General features: G+C 39.3%; 1 pseudogene; it reads left to right on the forward strand.

The window, feature by feature from the left end:
- Positions 1–13984: 13984 nt before the first annotated feature.
- Positions 13985–19143, forward strand: part of LOC129560015 (glycoprotein-N-acetylgalactosamine 3-beta-galactosyltransferase 1-like) — a 28467-nt pseudogene continuing 23308 nt past the window's right edge.

A 19143-nucleotide genomic window follows, 5' to 3' on the forward strand; every position in this document is an offset into this window, starting at 1 on the left:
TTTTGAAATTTCATGGAGACTACCTGGGAGAAGTTCTTAGAATACACACATATCTTAATATTTAGAAAATAGAGTGGCTAACAAGTGTATGAATACCTGCAAGGATAGCTACCAGTAGCAATGCATGAACAGTAAGCTACCAAGTACAAGACAGAATCTTTGTAGGACATGAGCTGTTAAAGTATACATAAGGAAAATTAGAGAGGCAGTATGGCCAGTGAGGCTAAGAATATTCAACCTGAAGTCAGTTGAATTCTTTGTTTGAACTGTGGCTTTCCCACTCACCAGCAGAGCTAAGTTTTAACCTAAGATTCAGTTTATCCTCCTGTAAAATCATTTGGGGACTATCTTGGTCCATTTGGGCTTCTATAATAAAATTTCACAGATTGGGTGGCTTACGAACAACAGAAATTTATTTCTTAGAGGTCTGGAGGCTGGAAGATTGACTAGGATTCTGACGTGATTGGGTGATGGCTCTCTTCCAGATTACAGACTTTTTGTATCCTTGTGGCAGAAAGGGCTAGGGAGCTTTGGGGGGGGGGTCTCTTTTTTAAGAGCACTACTTCCATTCATAAGGATTCCACCTTCATGACCAATCACTTCCCAAAGGCCCCACCTCCTAAACCATCACATTGTGTGTTAGGATTCCAGTGTGTGAATTTGGTGGGGGATGAGGGGTATGGTACAGAAACATTCAGACAATAGCAAAGGGTGACTGATAAGATAAAAATCCTATGGAGTGCTTGTCCAAGTGCCTGGCACATGCTACATGCTAAATTATAGGTATTAGTATTATTATTCCTTTCATGTATGATTTTATTTTCCATCATATTTCTCTTCTTTTGTGTTTTCAAAAATGCATATCTGAGGCTTAAATTACTAAATGTATCTATGATCACTCATTTAAAAACATAATCTAAAATATTTTGAATGATGAGAACCTTTAATTTTTAGTATCATATAAACACCATCTCATATATTATTTTGGGAGAGATATGAGCGGAAACAATGGGCTAGACCAAAACTCTGATGGTCTATAGTAGCTTTTGTAAATGCAAGCACATTTTGCCCTGTTTTTTTAATCTTGTAAATAGAGATAAGAAATCCAAATCTAACTACAGATAGATTATAAGGAATAGCAAGTAGGAAAACAATAACAAAGCACTTAGTATTCTTCAAAGTGTTGCAAGGTGATATCATATTTGAACTGTGGTTTTCTCACAGAAGAAATAGTTAAAAAAAAAGTAAAAGAAAAATTAATCAATAAACTAAGGGCATAGTTCACTGAATTTAAAAATGGGCCTGAAAATATGATCTGAGACACACTGAAAATTAATCTTAAGTGCCACCCTTTTGTGAATACTGCCCAGTGCCTTGAGTAAGTAATTAATGCAGTGGCATTAATGCCATCAGGAGGTGGCAGCAGAGACAGATATGAAATCAAGTACCAACTGCATCGTGGTCTAATATGGGGACCAGTGACACAGTGGTAAAGAACCTGCCTGCCAATGCAGGAGATGCAGATTCGATCCCTGGGTCAGGAAGATCCCCTGGAGAAGGAAATGGCAACCTGCTTCAGTGTTCTTGCCTGGAAAATTCCATGGACAGAGGAGCCTGGCAGGCTATATTCCATGAGGTTGCAAAAGAGTTGGAAATGACAGAGCACACACGTGCACACACACACACACACACACGGTGACTCTGGATACACACACCACCAGGTTATCAGGTGTTCTGCAAACTACAGATGATTAGCTTCTTCCAACTGCATCAGAGTTGTTGTTAGGATTGAAAAACATAGTAACAGATTTTTATACACCTGTCTGCTTTGTAGAGAAAGCAATGAAAACATGATGAGATGAAGGGTTATGAACAGCTAATAGAAACTCCGTGAGAAGTTACAGTGAGAGGAACTTAAATGGAGGCTAAAAATACAAACAACATTCAGTAGTTTAGTTATGTGGGGCTGGACTTTGTCACTAAAGAGGAGACATTCATAAATGCTTATGAGGTGACCCTGGAGGCTGGAGGAAGGCTCTGTCTACCAACCAAGTCCCACGGCTGGAGTCATGGTAGAAGCAACCCGTCGTCCTGGAAAGAGCAAGAGCTAGAAGGCAGGCGTGCCTGGCTAGGAATCCCACTTTGGGGAATTACTGTGATCTGTCTGTCCTTGATGAGTCTCAACACTTCTGTAAGTAAACTGAGGATAATAGTATTTATTTTATGGGAGGCTGTGAGGACAAAGGAGATAATGCATGTTTAGTGATTAACCTGCAGTCACACTCTCTAAGGCTCGTGTTAATCCCCTGGAACTGGGTATCCTCAGTGCCCTGTTCTTTTCCTCACTCACCTTCATTCTTACAGGAAACTGCACAGATCAAGCTTCTGTAGATGAGTTCATCATTTTCATTTATCATCAACAACATATTCCCTGTCTATTTTGTCACAAAAAAAAGGAGATATGTTAAATGTATGAGAACTTAAAATTGATAGAACAATGTATTGTAGATCTATTGACCTAATCCCTGACTGTGTAGACATCATCATTTTTACACTTGTGTCTTTCTCCACTTTTCAGTTACTCTGTCTTACTGGTAAAGTGTTCTGGAAATAATGGAAGAAAGGGAACCTCCCCTTCCTTTTTCTTTTAAGCTTGCCATTTCAAACCGGAAAATTTTGCCGTTCTATATTCTTTGTAGGGTACATTGTGGGATTACTTTTTTGGCATGTATTGGAATGTATTTATGATAATATTAGGAATGCCACTCAAAAACACCATTCTTTAACTTGGGTGGCAGAGTTTTACTTCATTTATATAACTTGTGAAAAACACGCTCATTTTCAAATTGAGATTTGTGTGAAGATAACCATGTATGTCAAAAGAAAATCTAGAAAGAATCTAAGTAATTTTCAGGGTTTACTATTTTGCATACATAAATTCTTGGCATAAAAATACATTCTGGGGGACTTCCGTGGCAGTTCAGTAGTTAAGACTTCGCCTTCCAATGTACGATGTTCAGGTTCCATCCCTGAGAGCTAAGACCCCACATGCTTCAGGGCCGAAAAAAAAAAAGACATAAAACAGAAGCAATATTTTAGTAAATTCAATAATGACTTTTAAAATGGCCCATATCAAAAAATCTTTTAAAATTTTAATGAATTTTAAATTTAATTTTAAATTGATTTATGAAGCTTAAAGCAGAATGCTTAGTTTACATAAAGCTGCAATTTGGGGAAACACTAGACTTCCCTCTTTGTGTAACGATCACTTGGTTTCGTGACTACTAAGCACCTTTATTCTGTCTAGTGTTGCAGCATCCCCATTGTGTTTCTCCTTTTGAGGTATTACTTTTCGTAAAGACCGAAGAAGTCATGCAGGGTGGTGGGAAAGTCAGTTGAACTAGACAGCCTTCTGTAAGCTTGACACGAAATGATGCCTGAGGCTAACCAATTGGACTCTCTCCTGTGATCTGTAAACACGATTAAAATAATGCCTATACAAAGAAGAAAAACTAATTGGAGCCAATTCATCTGTCAGCACCCACGTTTGGTAAATCCAGTGACTTAGTTATAACACTAAAGACCCAGATTCTTTCTGATTTATCTCTACCTTCACAGACTCATCTTTTTGAGCATCCTCCTTGCTTGGTCTCGAGATGTCTGCTCAGTTCCAGGTCTCACAAGACAACGTGATTCTGTGGAGTGGAGATTATATCAGCTGGACCACTCACCTCTGCCTACTAAGCTTGGTCATGTGGCTCAATAAATACACACCAACTATGACTGTATTGCTCTAGATTTTCAAATACTCTGATTTATTTTACAAATCTCTGGAACTATCCTAAGTACAATATTCTACCAATTTGCGTTATGCCTTTTGAAGTTGTACTTCAAACGAATCCTTTTCAGTGACTCTTTTGGTAGTAGTTTTAGAGGGAAAAACATCTTTTCTCCACTGCTCAGAAATCCCACATGTCTGTCTTATTTTATGTTTATCTCTATACAGAATCCCCTCCAGCTAGAGCAGCTGTAACTAAAATTGCCTATTTGATGCTGCAGTGGGGTTTTGCTTTTTCACTCTCCTGTGCCCACTTATGTCTAAGATATAAGGATCTTCATTAAGTGTTTGAGGAATTAATAATTAAAAATAGATTGAGTGAGGAAAGGCAATTATTACAATATAACCACTGGAGAGTGCTTACTGTAAACATCAGTGTGGACATGATTTCCACAAAAGAGAAGGACATGTATAGCTAAGGTTTAGATAAACAAGCGACTGCAGAATATGAGCTGCATTAAAAATACCACTATCTTGGGGTTCATAAGATTTGGCTCAGAGGGTTATGAGAATCACTCAGGCACACATTCTTAACAATGAACAATTGACATTTCTCTTGTGGTTCTCTATTTTTTTTTTTTTTTTTGGCTTGTTACAAATTCATTCCGTCAACACTGTTCCTGGTAAGAATACAAAGGTAGAAATTGTCTCTACTCTTGGTGTATGGTATAGTAGAAAGCATATCAAATTTATAGGTGTGCAGGATTAGAGGAACCTAAATTTATTTTTCAGTCAAGCATGTTCATTTTATCAATGAAAAGATGGAAGTTTGGAGAGATCCAGCTAACTCATGCTATTTTAATAACATGCTGACCATTTATTCTGTGTTGTCTTATTCACACTTCTTATTTAATGGATCCAACAACTCTATGAAATAAGAGTCCCAATTTATGGATCAGGGAACTGAAATTCAGCAAGGTTAAGTTACTAGTCCAAGGTCACACAGCTGTGCTTATCATTAGCTATGGGATGATCTCTGTTGACTCCCAGATGAGTGTTCATTCCACAGCACTGGCAGCCAGTGCCCAGATTTCTGGAACAGCCTAAGGGGAGAATCTGGAAGCCAGGTTTCAGGCAGAGAAGTTTTAGGTGGCTTTTGTGTGCAGGATGTGAAGTATGATTCTATTCATTTAACAACTTCCACAAGTATGCTTAACTGTTTATAAATGCAAACAAATGAAAAATAGGAAATTATGAAACTGTACCTGATTAAATAAACTGCTTTACACTAGACCACTAATTTCATTCTAAGCAGCTGGTGTTCATACTGTAGCATAATCAAGTTGTATGGGGAGAAAGCAGGGGATATCACAATTAATAACTCCAATGATATTGTTTTTCCTTTCTGTCCAAATGATGTTGAGAGTACAGAGTGTCCTTATGAAGTCATGAAAGACAAACAGGGTTCCTGCAGAAAGAGCCAGATTGTGCCGGCAAGAATGCCTGCCATCAGCTGTCATCTTGACAACAGATTCTGGTTAATACATTAAATGTCTGCAATGAGTTCAGCAGAAAGCCTCTGTAGCTTTCCATGCTCAAAGCAAGGACTATGCATTAATTCTTTTACACATGCATTTACTCAATGTGTCATAATGATGGAGCTCATATGATTGGTAGGTTGCAATTATGGCAGGAAATTTGGACAGAGTTCTAATATTCCCTTTCAAAGAAGCAGAGTTAAAATGTGTTTGGTAACATAATTGCAGTCGATTGGACTAACATTAGCTCCTCCTCTTTCTAGAGGTAAAAGCTTCATTTTTCTGTATCATTTCATATAATTAGTTTTCTAGCCAGAAATGTTTTAGTTTTGTTCAACAGTCTCTCATTTACTGTCTCTCTTCCCAGGGGAGTATTCCCTAGCATCTTAATAACTACGATGGAGTGGCCATGCTCTGCTTAATAGGCATGAGCTTTAGAGAATAATTTCATTTCTGAATACTTAACAAGTTTCACAATTAAGAAAGTGTTGAAGTTCAAAGTCTTATTTTTAAAAAGTCATTTTCTTAATCATAACATAGCCATCTGATTTAGTAATCCAAGTAGTCTTTTCTTCTAATTTAGGGTTCAAAGACATTAATTTATTCCTATTTCTTCATGACCTTGAGATAATCCAAAATGTGAAATGCTATTTGATTACCAGCACTATATAAAATAGTAAATATAGTATAAGGTAAAATATACACTACAGATACAGTAATCTGTATCTATGTCTATACGCACATATACATATATAGTGCTTTGTCTGATGGTTGTCAAATATCCATATCACATACTGAATTATGCCAGCTATAAGTTAGCTATGTGTACTATATTATATATAGTATAGTCTCTATATCCAGATTGACTATGATTATATAATACATATTATAATGTATATAGACATGTATTAATGTATATAGTGTTAGTCACTCAATCATGTCTGACTCTCTGCAACCCCATGGACTGTAGCCCACTAGGCTCCTCTGCTCATTGGATTTTCCAGGCAAGAATACAGGAATGCGCGGCCATGCCCTCCTCCTGATCTTCCTGATTCAGGTTTCAAACCCACGTCTCCTGTGTCTCCTGCATTGACAGACAGATTCTTTACCACTGTGCCACCTGGGAAGCATGCACACATTTTCTGGGTGGATAGAAGCATTTCCCACTAGAACCCAAACAACTGTCAAAGTGACTAAAGTATTGAAAGAAATAGCTACCAGGTTTGGACTCCCAGGATTCCTACAACATGATAATGGTCCAGCATTTGGGTCTTAAGTGACAAAGGGGATAATGAGATCCCTTGTGACCAGGGCACACAGACCACATCAGAACACGCTTTCGTACAGGCTGGAGACTTAGAGAGCTGCATTTTTAGGAAACATCTGACAGGTGACCACATTTCTCTTGCTGATATGTGGGCCGTGCATCCTGTGTTGTCTCAGGCCCTTTGTTTCCAAAAGTTAGACAAATGTGGGTCTCTCAGAGCTACAAACATGTGGGGTTGAAGCCTGGAGACAACCAAACACATGTAAGGTGGCTGGGGGGCATTTTGCTACTCTCCCTGAGGTCAGAATGATGCCCACACCCAGCAGGAAGTGGTCACAGATGCCAGCCCTGTGCCTTCAGTGTCTCTAAAGAATGAGGAGCAGGACAAAAGGCAGAGGAGACACGTGTCACCAGCCCACCCCATGAACAGATCCCAAGAAATGAAAACAGAATCTGGGCAATAAAATCAAGTCTAACCTTTCTCTGTCTCCTTTGGGCTTTGTCTAGTTTCGTTTGCTATGAGTGTGCTGTGTGCAGAGGCCTTGCACCTGGCCCTTCAGACCAGAGTTCCTGGTGCAAAATGGCAGCACCAACACCTCGGCTCAACTGGGGAGACACCATCATTCAAGATGGCAGTGGTGCCTCATGAGAACTGCCCCCAGCATGAGGTCCCTCCAAACCAGCCCTGCCCACAGCCAGGGTGGTTGGGAATGGAGAGCGTGTGCCCCAGAGCTAGAACCGGCACCTCTCCATTCTGTGATCAAACACTAAAGCCTTCCTCTAATTCTAAATGGAATTTGGTCTTGTTCCATTGGCTCGAATGCTCCTAGTTAGAAGGACCCATCAGGAGGGTAGGTAACCCTTCCACAACTGTTACATCCATCTTTCTAGCACAAATGTCAACAGGGTAAAGCCTTTTCAGGATGCCTGCAGAAGCAGAATTTGATTGCCTTCCAAATATAAGAGCAGCTTGTGTTGAATTTTTAAAATGATTTAAATATTTTCTTGTATACAGTTTAAACCGTCATTGTGATGAACCTAAATAGTACGATTAAATAAAAAGCCACATCTATGTTTTAAATTTCCAACTGTAGTCTTCAAATGCATGCTGTTGCTCTGGAAGCTTTCTGACTACCATGAAGGGTCTCTACTGGTCCTTATGGTTTAGATTTTGGAAGAGCTGCCTGGACTAGCAGATTCTCATACAATAATCCTAACAAAAATTCCAGTGAGGCCCATTTTGTAAAAAAAAAAAAAAGCACTGATTCAGTTAAGCAGTCAGATATCCCTGGAGGATTTCCTCTAACACCCTCAGAAATGGCTTCTACTTGTTCTACAATATAAATACCGTGTAGTTAGAACTTGTCACGTCTCACATCAATAGCTGTGTCCGTGGACCATGCATTTCTTATACTAAGTTCAATACCTGTAAGCTAATATTTCTCCTTTAGAATGTGCTAATAATTGCCCAAATGTCTTCTATCATATACAGATTATAAGATGATTTGGACTTTACAAATAGAATCGTTATGTATATTATGTTATGCTTATTTCAACCCACTTTGCATCTTGCAATTTGCATTCACTTTATTTCCTTCTCTATAACTTAATTCCAAATAGATAGCAAATTAGACCAGATAAGGTACATCCTATGGAATTGACAGCAGGCAGCCCATTTTTCTGCTGGGATTAAGTTCCTTACTGTCACTCTCAGTTCTCTTGTCCCTCTACCAGTCACTTCCCCTGTTGCATCAGACACCGTAAACACAGGACTGCTGGTCATAGCAGACACTTACTGAAGACTGTGATAAAAGATGGCACAGAACAGCACATGATGAATGAGATTCATCTTGAACATTAGACATCATGATCTTTAACCATCTTCTTGACAGAGAATTTATCATTGGTCATTTCTTCTTCTGTCACTATTCTAATTGCCATCATTCAGCATCTCTCTGAATTCATATTTATAATAGAACTGTATTGAACAGGTCTTTGCAAATACGATTGAATAACTACACTGAAATATATTGTCTCTGCCAATTTTATTTCATACTATATTCTCCCTCCAATCAACATATGGGAATAAACATTTTTAAAACAAAATTAAATGTTTTGTCTGTGTAATTCATTTGCTTCATAGTTTCAATACAAGAACACAACTATGAAAGGATTGTATTTTCACAATAACACCTTCCCTAACTCTTCTGTGTTACATCCCTGTTTCAATTTCCTTAGTACACCATACATAGTCTGGACCAACTTTAATGGTTAAAACTTGGTTGTCAAAGCTCCATCTCATATTGCTCCCTGGCCAAGCAAACCACACTTGTGGCCTGTGGCTTGAGGGTTTTCTCCTCTTCCCACACTTCCTTCCCCAGGCTCTGCCACCTAAGCAAGGGGCAGGATGCAGCCGCGGTACACATCTGAAGTGAGACTGAAGCTGGAGGGAGGGTGGAGGTAATCCTGCTCTCACTCATCTCTGATCTCCCTGGGGGTCTGTGGACGTGATGGTCTCCACATTTATCCACTTTGCTCACATGCATCAACAAAAACAGCTCGTCTTTCTTAATAAATCTGAAATTATTTCAGTCTATGAGAGTTAGGTCACTGTTTGCTGAAGTTAAAGCATTGAGAGTAGGCTATGACTGCTAAATGTCAGTGAAAGCATTGCTATGCTCCAAAGAAAACAGCTTTCATAGTGTTCAGTGCAATATGTTGCTGTGGTCTTTGAAAGGAAATTCAAATGTATAAGTGGAATTCTTGATGGAGCAAGCATATGTATCATAAGGTCATTCTAGAATAACAATGTGTAGAACAAATAGTACACCCGTAAACGTCATTCAGTTCAGTTCAGTTCAGTCGCTCAGTCGTGTCCGACTCTCCACGACCCCATGAATCACAGCACACCAGGCCTCCCTGTCCATCACCAACTCCCGGAGTTCACTCAAACTCATGTCCACAGAGTAGGTGATGTCATCCAGCCATCTCATCCTCTGTCGTCCCCTTCTCCTCCCGCCCCCAACCTTTCCTAGCATCAGAGTCTTTTCCAGTGAGTCAACTCGTCGCATGAGGTGGCCATTAAGACTGTCAATTACCCTGCAGTGAGGTTGATTCATGTATTTAATAGATATGCCCTTACTGTTACAGTAATAGTTGAGAAACTTCAATGAAGACGTAATGTGACATGAAGAATTTTAGGTGACATTTGCAATGTTTCAAAAGATTATAAAAGGGAACCACTAAGTACATTGATTTGCATGTCACACTGTTTTCCTTAACACAATGGCAATGTACGACTTCAAGCAGTTTGATACAATAGTTAAGAACATATCACAAAATTAAATGGTCACTGGTGAATATTTAGCCAAAGCACCTTGTAGGAGCAGAGTTTATAATATAATTATGCTTTGGCCACCTCATGCGACGAGTTGACTCACTGGAAAAGACTGATGCTGGGAAAGGTTGGGGGCGGGAGGAGAAGGGGACGATGGAGAATGAGATGGCTGGATGGCATCACCGACTCTGTGGACATGAGTTTGAGTGTACTCCGGGAGTTGGTGATGGACAGGGAGGCCTGGCGTGCTTTGATTCATGGGGTCGCGGAGAGTCGGACACGACTGAGCGACTGAACTGAACTGAACTGAACCTTCTGAAATATTATAGAGGAAAAAAAAAAAAGTTACCGAATTGCCATATGAACTTGCCTCTATAACTCATTTGACAAGAATCACATACTTCATGGCAGAGCTAAAACATTTCTCTTTGCACAGAGAAAGTTCACTGCACATTTGATTTGTGGTTTGACTGGTGCGTCAATCTCAGGACATCCACCAGAGACTAGATCCCCTATGCTGAAGGAGAAAGGCTGAGAATGAGGATAAACAGAATGATGGGGAAATCAAACCAACTATGTAGGGAAAGATGGGAAAAGGAATTGGCTGAAGCCTAAACAGCCAGCTTGAACCATAAAGTAACCTGGAACAGACAAGTCATTGATTGGGATAATAAAACAAAGACAGCAGGAGGCCCTGGGACATTCCGACTTTAAGGAGCTGTGACATCATATCTAGACTGTCTTATTATTGGATTTCTGTACACAAGAGACTGTCTTGTAAGCCATGGTTTTAGGGTTTTTCCGTGATACACCAAAGACAACCTAATATGAACCAATTCATCCAAATTTTAATTTAGAACTCATGAGCATGGCAATCGGGAACATAAAAATACACCAGGTAGTCAGCTTCTGTTCTCAAAAAGTTTTCTACATAATGAGAAACATAAACAATTTAATAAATAATGATCCACTGTGAAAGTATTATAATAAGGGACTTCTCTTAGAATTCTGGCTACATAAAGCAAGAGTGTTAAATCCAAGGATGAACAATGGTCTCCAGAGGAAAATATAATAGATTTATAAGTTTAAGAACTTATAAACTTACAATTTTAAGACCTCGAAGGAGTGGGATGGGAGAGGGGAGGGAGGCTCAAAAAGAAGGTGTCGGTTCAGTTAGGTTCAGTCTCTCAGTCGTGTCCGACTCTTTGTGACCCCATGAATCACAGCACGCCAGGCCTCCCTGTCCATCACCAACTCCCGGAATTCACTCAAACTCATGTCCATCGAGTCGGTGATGCCATCCAGCCATCTCATTCTCTGTCGTCCCCTTCTCCTCCCACCCCCAACCTTTCCCAGCATCACAGTCTTTTCCAGTGAGTCAACTCGTCGCATGAGGTGGCAAAAGTATTGCAGTTTCAGCTTTAGCATCAGTCCTTCCAATGAACACCCAGGATTGATCTCCTTTAGAATGGACTGGTTGTATCTCCTTGCAGTCCAAGGGACTCTCAAGAGTCTTCTCCAGCACCACAGTTCAAAAGCATCAATTCTTCGGGGATCAGCTTTCTTCACAGTCCAACTCTCACATCTATATATATACATGCGCCTGTGTGTGCTAAACTGCTTCAGTTGTATGTGACTCTACATCCCTATGGACTGTAACCCACCAAGCTCCTCTGGCCAGGGGATTCTCCAGGCAAGAATACTGGAGTGGGTTGCCATGACCTCCTCCTGGGGATCGTCCTGACCCAGGGATTGAACTTGCACTATGTCTCCTGCATTGGCAGGCCAGGTTCTTTACCACTAATGCCACCTGGGAAGCCCTATACATATATATAATTATGACTGATTTGAGTTGTACAACAGAAACCAACACAGCATTGTAATTACCCCCAATAAAGAAAAAAAGAACTGTGTTTAGGAACCAAGAGGATATAACCTTAACATTTCCTATTTAATGTTGATATTCACATATGAGGGTGTTTATGACAAACCACAGTTAAGAAAAGCAGTGTTTTTCCTATCTCCTGTGATGAATTTGTGTTGATTTGCCCATTTCCATCCCACGCTCTTTTTCCAGATTCTTTTACCTGTAGTTATACTTGTGATTGCATGTGGTCATGAATCAGAATGTGAATCACTGTCCTTAGAAGGTGATCTTGAAGGGAAATGCTCTAAATAAAACTGAGCTACAATGTTATAGGCCAGAGCAACTGTGACAAGCCTTCTTGATGGAGATCCTTCTAAGGTGCCTTGAAGTTAATCTTCCTGAGCAAATATAGATAAATGTGTTTCTCAAATATAAAACTCTTTTATGATCCATGTGTATTATTTAACTCAGAGCCAGTACTGACTCAAAAACATGCTTCAAGGCATGGTACATATGCTTCTGGAAAAAATCCACTTAAAAAAGTATACTGCTAGAAAAAAAAAAAATTGTGCTAGAAGTCTCCGCAGAAAAACTTACATCCCTAAACTGACTTTAGGAACAAAATTCTATTTGTTTGAGCTGTTTAAGATGATTTAGCCCTTAAGATGATTGTTCCCAGAACAATGTGCAGTGGTATAATAGCATCATTTTGTAATGGGGCATCTCATGTTTTATCTTGTACAAATAACCATTTAATTGTCCAATAATTACACAATTAACAGAGAAACACTCTGTATTTGAAACATTAGGGGGCATTGTTAGTCTGAGAAAACAGTCTGCTCTACTTCCTAGCAGTATGGGAGAGCAAAAGTCTGAGTAGTGACTTGTGCTTCAACATTAACTGAGATACTGCGACAGGACGTGTAGATATTTTTCCTGCTCATGGTTTTAATTTTACATTTGAAGACAATAGAAACAATCAGGTGGGAAATTCTATCTCAGTATAAAAGGCAGAATTCCAGGTCCCCAAAATCAATGACTGTCAATCAGAACGTAGACACTGGGTGATCTGATGAATAATTTAAGATTGATTTGTTAACTGTGCAGAAGTGAAGTTAGCTGTGCAGGGAGACACATTGTCAATTGCCAGCAATTTACCATGTTTTTGAAAACCACAGGCAGCAATTTACAGAAAAGATTAGGCCAGTTACTGTACACGTGTGACATTTTCTTGATTTAAGATGTCAGTCTGGAAAGCTGTTCACTGACAACTGGAGTTTTGGAATGAGGTTATAAAGTTTATGAAGAATTGCTTTTACCTGAGAGTGTCTGTATTTCTGCCCTGAGGGACCCCTGAATGCACACCTCCTGCTGGGATTAAATGTGCATATGCAAATGAGCACTGTCAGAAAGGGCGATGCACCTGCCCTGGGACCATTAAGCATCTTTGCATTACTCAGTGCTCTAATGCACTTGTCCCTGAGAGAGCATGGTGATGGGCTTTGTTTCTTAGAGCTGATACTGTTTTGAAGAAAACACTACAAATGCACTTTGTGTAGCTTAAGCCATTTCGGTAGATATAATTTATCATGCACCAGAATTCTTATTTTTTAAAGTTGTTTTTCAAAAGAATATGGTATGAACAACGTAGAAAATTCCTCCCTGGATACCACAATAATAATCACTGTAGGCAACATCCACCAATGAACAATAAAATTAATGGGAAAGCTTTAGGGAGAAACAGGTTATCTGCATAGCTTCAGAGTGTTTACCTCCAAACACTTGCTTGGGTTTTAACCTATATTTTTTATGTTGCCTTCACTAAAGGAGGGGCTTCCCTGGTGGCTCAGATGGTAAAGAATCTGCCTGCAATGCAGGAGACCCAGGTTCAATCCCTGCATTGGGAAGATCCCCTGGAGGAGGAAATGGCAACCCACTCTAGCATTCGTGACTAGAGAACTCCATGGACAGAAGAGCCTGGTGGACTACAGTCCATAGCGTCACAAAGAGTCAGACACGACTAACTAGGCGAGTAATATTTTCACTTTTATTTTTTCCACTGAAAGAGGTGAAACTTAATTTTCCTTCCTTTTAGTATGAACTGGAGTTAGTGACTTTCCACCAAAGAACAGTATATGAAAAGGGGAAAATGGAAATATTCCTATGGAGAAACCCTATTGGACAGAACCCTAACCAAATGACTCAGGTTAGTGTCATCAAAGACAAGCCATATCGGTATCATCGGCCTCCTGATATGGAGTAACGGTCAAGGTTCTTCACTTCTGTGACATCCTTCCCCCAAATTCACAATCCTAGTCTAATTATGAGGCTAATAGGGTTCTGCCAAGAGAACGCACTGCTCATAGCAAACACCCTCTTCCAACAACACAAGAAAAGACTCTACACATGGATGTCACCAAATGGTCAGCACTGAAACCAGATCGATTATATTCTTTGCAGCCAAAGATGGAGAAGCTCTTTACAGTCAGCAAAAACAAGACCAGGAGCTGACTGTGGCTCAGATCATGAACTCCTTATTGCCCAATTCAGACTTAAATTGAAGAAAGTAGGGAAAACACCTAGACCATTTAGTTATGACCTAAATCAAATCCCTAATGATTATACAGTAGAAGTGAGAAATAGATTTAAGGGACTAGATCTGATAGATAGAGTGCCTGATGAACTATGGACAGAGGTTCGTGACATTGTACAGGAGACAGGGAGCAAGACCATCCCCAAGAAAAAGAAATGCAAAACAGAAAAATGGCTGTCTGAGGAGGCCTTACATATAGCCATGAAAAGTGAAGGAGAAAAGGAAAGATATACCCATTTAAATGCAGAGTTCCAAAGAATAGCAAGGAGGGATAAGAAAGCCTTCCTCAGCGATCAATGCAAAGAAATAGAAAAAAAACAATAGAATGGGAAAGACTAGAGATCTCTTTAAGAAAATTAGAGATACCAATGGAACATTTCATGCAAAGATAAGCTCAATAAAGGACAGAAATGGTAGGGACCTAATAGAAGCAGAAGATATTAAGAAGAGGTGGCAAGAATACACAGAAGAACTGTATAAAAAGGATCTTCACAACCCAGATAATCACGATGGTGTGATCACTCACACTCACCTAGAGCCAGACATCCTGGAATGTGAAGTCAAGTGGGCCTTAAGAAGCATCACTAGGAACAAAGCTAGGGGAGGTGATGGGATTCCAGTTGAGCTATTTCAAATCCTAAAAGATGATGCTGTGAAAGTGCTGCACTCAACATGCCAGCAAATTCAGAAAACTCAGCAGTGGCCACAGGACTGGAGAAGGTCAGTTTTCATTCCAATCCCTAAGAAAGGCAATGCCAAAGATAGCTCAAACTACAGCACGGTTGCATTCATCTCACATGCTAGCAAAGTAATGCTCATAATTCTCCAAGCCAGGTTTCAGCAATACGTGAACCATGAACATCCAGATGTTCAAGCTGGATTTAGAAAAGGCAGAGGAACCAGAGATCAAATTGCCAACATCCGCTGGATCATGGAAAAAGCAAGAGAGTTCCAGAAAAGCATCTATTTCTGCTTTATTGACTATGCCAAAGCCTGTGACTGTGTGAATCACAATAAACTGTGGAAAATTCTGAAAACAATGGGAATACCAGACCACCTGACCTGCCTCTTGAGAAACCTGTATGCAGGTCAGGAAGCAACAGTTAGAACTGGACATGGAACAACAGACTGGTTCCAAATAGGAGGAGTACGTCAAGGCTGTACATTGTCACCCTGCTTATTTAACTTATATGCAAAGTACATCATGAGAAATGCTGGGCTGGAGGAAACACAAGCTGGAATCAAGATTTCCGGGAGAAATATCAATAACCTCAGATATGCAGATGACACCACCCTTATGGCAGAAAGTGAAGAAGGACTAAAGAACCTCTTGATGAAGGTGAAAGAGGAGAGCGAAAAAGTTGGCTTAAAGCCAGCATTCAGAAAAATAAGATCACGGCATCTGGTCCCATCACTTCATGGGAAATAGATGGGGAAACAGTGGAAACAGTGTCAGACTTTATTTTGAGGGGCTCAAAAATCACTGCAGATGGCAACTTCAACCATGAAATTAAAAGACACTTACTGCTTGGAAGGAAAGTTATGACCAGCCTAGATAGCATATTAAAAAGCAGAGACATTACTTTGTCAACAAAGGTCTGTCTAGTCAAGGCTACGGTTTTTCCAGTGGTCATATATGGATGTGAGAGTTGGACTATAAAGAAAACTGATCACCGAAGAATTGATGCTTTTTAACTGTGATGTTAGAGAAGACTCTTGAGAGTCCCTTGGACTGCAAGGAGATCCAACCAGTCCATCCTAAGGGAGATCAGTCCTGGGTGTTCATTGGAAGGACTGATGTTGAAGCTGATACGCCAATACTTTGGCCACCTGATAGTAAGACCTGACTTATTTGAAAAGATCCTGATGCTGGGAAAGACTGAGGGCAGGAGGAGAAGGGGACAACAGAGGATGAGATGGTTGGATGGCATCACCGACTCAATGGACATGGATTTGGGTAGACTCCGGCAGTTGGTGATGGATAGGGAGGGCTGGCCTGCTACGGTTCATGGGGTCTCAAAGAGTCAGATATGACTGAGCAACTGAACTGACCTGAATTATGGGGAAACATCAGAAAAACCCAATGAAGGACATTCTACAAAATTCTTCATGTTTTTCAAAAGTCTCTATGGCAGGTAGAGATTTTAAAAACTGTTACTAAATAAAACTTAATACCCTAGGTTGGATCCTGGAATACACAAAATAATTAAAACAGGTATTAGTGGGAAAATTGTTGAAACACATTCTAAATTTATTCTCTGGGGTAATATTATTAACTTCTTCAGTATTTCCCAGGAAGTTTAAACCTGTAAACTCCGGTTCTTATTATAATTTCTACACTGAAACTGCATATGCCAACTGTCATTATTTAAAATACCAGTTGAAGTTTTGTTTTCTATGTGAGAAACAAGTCAATCAGTATGTTCTTCTTGTTTAGCAATGAACTGTATCTGGACATTTATACTTACAGATTCTTCTGTCTTACACTGTTTACTATTCAAATCTGATACTTTGCTTCCTCTGAATTTTTTCTCAAAAGCGGAAAGAAAGAAGATTGTTTAAAAAAATTACTTTCTTGTCTTTGACCTTGATTTTCAAGAGTTAAATGTAAAATAGTAGATGTGATGATTAAAGTTAACCACTGAGGTGGTTTGTGATTAGAAACTATTATTCAACAATCATCCTGAGTCTACTCAGGGTTTTTTTTTAATTTGTAATTTCAAAAGACACAATTCTTTGTTTCAACAAATCATCAGAGTTGACCTTATACTGTACAAGATGAATTACACACCCAGGTAAGTGGACAGGCAAGATGCATAAGAATGGGCTGATGATATTTTATTTACTTTTAAAACACTGTTTTGAAGACTGACAAATTCAACCCTGAGGTTCTTCATCAGCTGGTCTTTCAGATAACGCTCCTTTTCTCAGACACAATACTCTTTATCTTAAAAACAAGCCATAATATAAACTTTTTACATTTGTTTTATAGTTTGTGCATTTATATACATGTTTGTGCACATGTGTGTACAGTTTAATATATTACTAGCATTTTTAATGAAATTCCTAGTACTGATGAACTAGTGTCCCCCCATAGTCTCAGCACTGTGAAGTGCTGAGCCAAGGCCTACAATGACACTCGGATTCCTTTCGAGTACAGCAAAGTTTTAAAGCCCTTTGTTCTTTTCAGTTCTGCAAGTTTGAAAATATATTCTATTAGATTGAAGCAGAGTTTGAAGAGCAAAGTGTGCACGAATACAATTTTGGTGCAAAGTTCCTAATTAGGAGATAGGATTTAAATGGCCCTGAAGGATTTTGACGGAGAGAATAAATTCATGCCCTTATTGGAATGGAAATTCTACTCAAATTTAATTAAAACACGTCCCTCTCAGTTTTTTCCCTATCCGAGGGGAAATGTCCCATTTCTATCTCTTCCTTCAATGGGAAGCCGAGGACCTGAGCAGAGTGGCCCTTGGCCACAGGAGGGATCAGGGCAGCTCCTGAAGGATTCTCAGATGATTCATACCAAGGATGTCAAGTTTAGGGCAGGAGCAGGAATCGGAAACCTGTCCCTTCTAATTTCAAATTCTCACTCTGTCTCCTAATAGCTGGATGTCTGAGCAAGTTACCTAGCTTCCCTGGACTTCTGTTTCTGCTTCTGTAAAAATTAGTTCAAGCCTCTCAGGACTGCAATGGACACTCCTTGAAGGATAAAGTTTATTCTGTAATACATCTTTGTTGTTCTTATTTTATAATATTTGAGAAATTAAAAATAAAGTCATTTCTGAAGATATGCATTCCTTTATTTATTTTTAAATTTTTATTTAATAAATGGTACAAAGCACAACATTATTTTAACTGTTAATATTTTTGCCTTTGTGCTTTGTACCAGTATATGCATTCCTACTTGTCTTATTCTCCATGCAATTGCCTCTTCGATGATGCCTTCTATGTTTCTATTACCAATTTCATTTCTCATCGTTTCAGAGAAATGAACTTCCTAATCAATGCTAGACTTCTATTTTGAAAACCTCACATTTTTGGATGGAGTTTCCAAGTGTAGAAAAGTCAAATCTACATCTGTACTCCTGACTTTTCTCTGAATTTCCATGTTTCTTGCAATGAGAAAAATAATAGTGCGTGAATTCCTTGTCATCAATGCAAACTAAGTAGACAACTGCATCATCTCTAGCTTTGCTGTTTTCCATCTGCCTTCTGCCTTTAGACAATTTGAACCAACTATGAGTTCTGTGGGAACAGTGACTGCTGCTTTCATCTTTGTCCACACAACCTGAGCAGAGTGGCAGGTGGTCAATAAATCATTGTCAAATAAGGGAGTGAATTAATGACGGAAGAATGAAGAACTTTTCTAGTTGAAAAGGGTAAGGACAACAGAAACAGAAGGGAAACAAAACTAATAATAAAACATATTACCAATTGTTCCCTCTTTAGCTAAAAAAATTGTTTGGGGCTGGGGAATTGTGATGGAGAATGCCAAATTTTCAATTATATTAATAATTAACTTACCTCTACTACCCATTTCTCAATCTGTGAAGTAGTTATTCTCCAAATATTTTACATCATATCAAGGACTTCTTGAGATAACCTCAAGAAGTAGAAATAAAGGGTTTACCTATTTCAAAAATTATATGATCCAGCAATCACACTCCTGGGCATACACACCGAGGAAACCAGAATTGAAAGAGGCACATGTACTCCAATGTTCATTGCAGCACTGTTTATAATAGCCAGGACATGGAAGC

The sequence above is a fragment of the Moschus berezovskii genome, chromosome 16 (assembly GCF_049115385.1).
Source record: "Moschus berezovskii isolate FMDL1 chromosome 16, NW_MosBer_1.0, whole genome shotgun sequence".
Taxonomy (NCBI): Eukaryota; Metazoa; Chordata; class Mammalia; order Artiodactyla; family Moschidae; genus Moschus; species Moschus berezovskii.